Source organism: Arachis hypogaea, chromosome 2, assembly GCF_003086295.3.
Source record: "Arachis hypogaea cultivar Tifrunner chromosome 2, arahy.Tifrunner.gnm2.J5K5, whole genome shotgun sequence".
In the NCBI taxonomy this organism is placed as follows: Eukaryota; Viridiplantae; Streptophyta; class Magnoliopsida; order Fabales; family Fabaceae; genus Arachis; species Arachis hypogaea.
In genome coordinates, this window is record NC_092037.1 from 57,351,208 (window position 1) to 57,356,402 (window position 5,195).

The 5,195-nt window shown below is 40.3% G+C and overlaps 1 non-coding gene across 1 annotated transcript; it reads right to left on the reverse strand.

Moving 5' to 3' along the window:
• Nucleotides 1-885: 885 nt before the first annotated feature.
• LOC112763395 (small nucleolar RNA R71) lies at nt 886-993 on the reverse strand. The gene has a single exon (XR_003182869.1). It is a non-coding gene; the product is annotated as a small nucleolar RNA R71 (small nucleolar RNA).
• Nucleotides 994-5,195: the final 4,202 nt, after the last annotated feature.

Consider the following 5,195-nt stretch of genomic DNA (forward strand, 5'->3'; position numbering starts at 1 on the left):
ATATTTTTAAAATGTTTTTCAAATCATATCTTCTCAATCACATCTTTTTCAAAATTAAGTTTTCAATCATATCTTTTTAATTTCTAATTTCAAAATCTTTGTCAAAAATCACTTGATTTCTTTTCCACTCTTAATTTTCGAAAATCAATTAAAGGTTTTTCAAAATGTTTTTAAATCTCTTACTTAATTTTCGAAAATTCTTCCCCTCTTCTCACATTCTTCTTCTACTTCTTCCTTCTATTTTTCTATTCCTCTGACATCTCAAGGAATCTCTATACTGTGACATAGAGGATATACTGTGACATAGAGGATTCTATATTTTCTTGTTATCTTCTCTTTCATATGAGCAGGAGCAAAGACAAAAGCATTCTTGTTGAGGCTGACCCTGAACCTGAAAGGACCTTGAAGCGAAAGCTAAGAGAAGCTAAAGCACAATTCTCTACAGAGGACCTAACAGAAATCTTCAAAGAAGAAGAACCCATGGCAGCCAAAAACAACAACAATGCCAACAATGCAAGGAAGGTGCTGGGTGACTTTACTGCACCTACTCCCGACTTCTATGGGAGAAGCATCTCTATCCCTGCCATTGGAGCAAACAACTTTGAGCTTAAGCCTCAATTAGTTTCTCTAATGCAACAGAATTGCAAGTTTCATGGACTTCCATTGGAAGATCCTCATCAGTTTTTAGCTGAGTTCTTGCAAATCTGTGACATTGTCAAGACTAATGGGGTTGACCCTGAGGTCTACAGACTTATGCTATTCCCTTTTGTTGTAAGAGACAGAGCTAGGACATGGTTGGACTCACAACCTAAAGAAAGCCTGAACTCTTGGGAAAAGCTAGTCAATGCCTTCTTGGCAAAGTTCTTTCCACCTCAAAAATTGAGTAAGCTTAGAGTGGAAGTCCAAACCTTCAGACAGAAGGAAGGAGAATCCCTCTATGAAGCTTGGGAAAGATACAAACAATTAATCAGAAAGTGTCCCTCTGATATGCTTTCTGAATGGAGCATCATAGGTATTTTCTATGATGGTCTCTCTGAACTGTCCTAGATGTCTTTGGATAGCTCTGCTGGAGGATCTCTTCATTTGAAGAAGACGCCTACAAAAGCTCAAGAACTAATTGAAATGGTTGCAAATAACCAATTCATGTACACTTCTGAAAGGAATCCTGTGAACAATGGGACAAATCAGAAGAAAGGAGTTCTTGAGATTGACACTCTGAATGCCATACTGGCTCAGAACAAAATATTGACTCAGCAAGTCAATATGATTTCTCAAAGTCTGTCTGGAATGCAAAATGCACCAAGCAGTACTAAGGAAGCTTCATCTGAAGAAGAAGCTTATGATCCTGAGAACCCTTCAATGGAAGAGGTGAATTACATGGGAGAACCCTATGGAAACACCTATAATCCTTCATGGAGAAATCATCCAAATTTCTCATGGAAGGATCAACAGAGACCTCAATAAGGTTTCAATAACAATAATGGTGGAAGAAACAGGTTTATCAATGGCAAGCCTTTTCCATCATCTTCTCAGCAACAGACAGAGAGTTCTAAGCGGAATACCTCTGACTTAGCAACCATGGTCTCTGATCTAATCAAAACCACTCAAAGTTTCATGACTGAAACAAGGTCCTCCATTAGAAATTTGGAGGCACAAGTGGGTCAGCTGAGCAAGAAAATTACTAAACTCCCTCCTAGTACTCTTCCAAGCAATACAGAAGAAAATCCAAAAGGAGAGTGCAAAGCCATCAACATGGCCGAATTTGGAGAGGAGGAAGAGGCAGTGAATGCCACTGAGGAAGACCTCAATGGACGTTCACTGACCTCTAATGAGTTCCCCAATGAGGAACCATGGGAATCTGAGGCTCAAAATGAAACCATAGAGATTCCATTGGATTTACTTCTGCCATTCATGAGCTCTGATGAGTATTCTTCCTCTGAAGAGGATGAGTATGTCACTGAAGAGCAAGTTGCTAAATACCTTGGAGCAATCATGAAGCTAAATGACAAGTTATTTGGAAATGAGACTTGGGAGGATGAACCCCCTTTGCTCACCAAAGAACTGGATGACTTGTCTAGGCAGAAATTACCTCAAAAGAGACAGGATCCTGGGAAGTTTTCAATACCTTGTACCATAGGCACCATGACCTTCAAGAAGGCCTTGTGTGACCTAGGGTCAAGTATAAACCTCATGCCTCTCTCTGTAATGGAGAAGCTAGGGATCCTTAAGGTGCAAGCTGCAAAAATCTCACTAGAGATGGCAGACAACTCAAGAAAACAAGCTTATGGACTTGTAGAGGATGTTCTGGTAAAAGTTGAAGACCATTACATCCCTGCTGATTTCATAGTCCTAGAGACTGGGAATGCATGGATGAATCCATCATCCTTGGCAGACCCTTCCTAGCCACAGCAAAGGCTGTGATTGATGTTGATAGAGGAGAATTGATCATTCAAGTGAATGAAGAATCCTTTGTGTTTAAGGCTCAAGGATATCCCTCTGTCACCATGGAGAGGAAGCATGAAGAGCTTCTCTCAAAACAGAGCCAAACAGAGCCCCCACAGTCAAACTCTAAGTTTGATGTTGGGAGGCCACAACCAAATTCTAAGTTTGGTGTTGAACCCCCACATTCAAACTCTAAGTTTGGTGTTGGGAGGTTCCAACATTGCTCTGAGCATCTCTGAGGCTCCATGAGAGCACACTGTCAAGCTACTGACATTAAAGAAGCGCTTGTTGGGAGGCAACCCAATGTTATATTTTATCTATTTTCCTTTGTTATTTTATGTTTTCTGTAGGTTGATGATCATGAGAAGTCACAAAATCAATTGAAAAAGCAAAAACAGAATGAAAAACAGAAAGAAAAACAGCACACCCTGGAGGAAGAACCTGCTGGCGTATAAACGCCAGTAAGGCTAGCAGATGGGCGTTTAACGCCCAGTCTGGCACCATTCTGGGCGTTTAACGCCAGAAAGGGGCACCAAACTGGCGTTAAACGCCAGAAAAGGGTAAGAACTTGGCGTTAAACGCCAGGAATGGGCACCAGCCCGGCGTTTAACGCCAGAATTGGCACAAAGAGCAATTTTGCTCGCCACTTGGTGCAGGGATGACTTTTCCTTGACACCTCAGGATCTGTGGACCCCACAGGATCCCCACCTACCCCACCACTCTCTCTCTTCTTCACCCATTCACCACTCACATCCATCCTTCATAAAACCCCACCTACCACACCATTCAAATTCAAACCACTTTCCCTCCCAAACCCACCCATACATGACCGAACCATGAGCCCCCCACTCCTATATAAACCCTTCTTCACTCCTTCATTTTCACACAACACTACTTTTCCCCCTTTTGGCCGAACACAAAGCCATTCCCTACTCTCTCATTTCTTCTTCTTCTACTCTCTTCTTTCTTCTTTTGCTCGAGGACGAGCAAACTTTTTAAGTTTGGTGTGGTAAAAGCATTGTTTTTGTTTTTCCATAACCATTTATGGCATCCAAGGCCGGAGAAACCTCTAGAAAGAGGAAAGGGAAGGCAAAAGCTTTCACCTCCGAGTCATGGGAGATGGAGAGATTCATCTCAAGGGTGCATCAAGACCACTTCTATGAAGTTGTGGCCTTGAGGAAGGTGATCCCAGAGGTCCCTTTCAAACTCAAAAAGGGTCAACTTTGATCAAAGGTTGGACCAAGTCCTCACAATCAATTGTGAAGAGGGCGCCCAATGGAAGAGAGATTCAAGAGGGAAGCCGATTCAACTAAGAAGGCATGACCTCAAGCCCATTACTAAGAAAAGGATAGAGCAAACAAGGGACCCCTTTCATCATCAAATCCCTGAGATGCCTCAAGGGATGCACTTTCCTCCACAAAACTATTGGGAGCAACTAAACACCTCCCTAGGAGAATTGAGTTCCAACATGGGACAACTAAGGGTGGAGCACCAAGAACATTCCATTCTCCTCCATGAAATTAGAGAAGATCAAAGGATCATGAGAGAGGAGCAACAAAGACAAGGAAGAGACATTGAGGAGCTCAAGCACTCCATAGGATCTTCAAGAGGAAGAACAAGCCGCCATCACTAAGGTGGACCCGTTCTTTAATCTCCTTGTTCTTTATTTTTCTATTTTTCGAAAATTATGCTTATGTTTATCTATGTTTGTGTCTTGTGATCATTAGTGTCCTAGTGTCTATGCCTTAAAGTTACGAATGTCCTATGAATCCATCACCTTTCTTAAATGAAAAATGTTTTTATTACAAAAGAACAAGAAGTACATGATTTCGAATTCATCCTTAAAACTAGCTTAATTATTTTGATGTGGTGACAATACTTTTTGTTTTCTGAATATATGCTTGAACAGTGCATATATCTTTTGAATTTGTTGTTCATGAATGTTAAAATTGTTGGCTCTTGAAAGAATGATGAAAAAGGAGACATGTTACTGAGGATCTGAAAAATCATAAAAATGATTCTTGAAGCAAGAAAAAGCAGTGAATACAAAAAAAAAGGAGGAAGAAAAGAAAACGAAAAAAAGAGAGAAAAAGAAAGAAATAAAGTTGTGATCCAAGGCAAAAAGAGTGTGCTTAAGAACCCTGGACACCTCTAGTTGGGGACTCTAGCAAAGCTGAGTCACAATCTGAAAAGGTTCACCCAATTATGTGTCTGTGGCATGTATGTATCCGGTGGTAATACTGGAAGACAGAGTGCTTTGGGCCACGGCCAAGACTCATAAAGTAGCTGTGTTCAAGAATCATCATACTTAACTAAGAGAATCAATAACACTATCTGGATTCTGAGTTCCTAAAGAAGCCAATCATTCTGAATTTCAAAGGATAAAGTGAGATGCCAAAACTGTTTGGAGGCAAAAAGCTACTAGTCCAGCTCATCTAATTGGAGCTAAGTTTCATTGATAATTGGGAGTCTATAGTATATTCTCTTCTTTTTATCTTATTTTATTTTCAGTTGCTTGAGGACAAGTAACAATTTAAGTTTGGTGTTGTGATGAGCGGATAATTTGTACGCTTTTTGGCATTGTTTTTAGTATGTTTTTAGTATGATCTAGTTAGTTTTTAGTATATTTTTATTAGTTTTTAGTTAAAATTCACTTTTCTGGACTTTACTATGAGTTTGTGTGTTTTTCTGTGATTTCAGGTATTTTCTGGCTGAAATTGAGGGACCTGAGCAAAAATCTGATTCAGAGACTG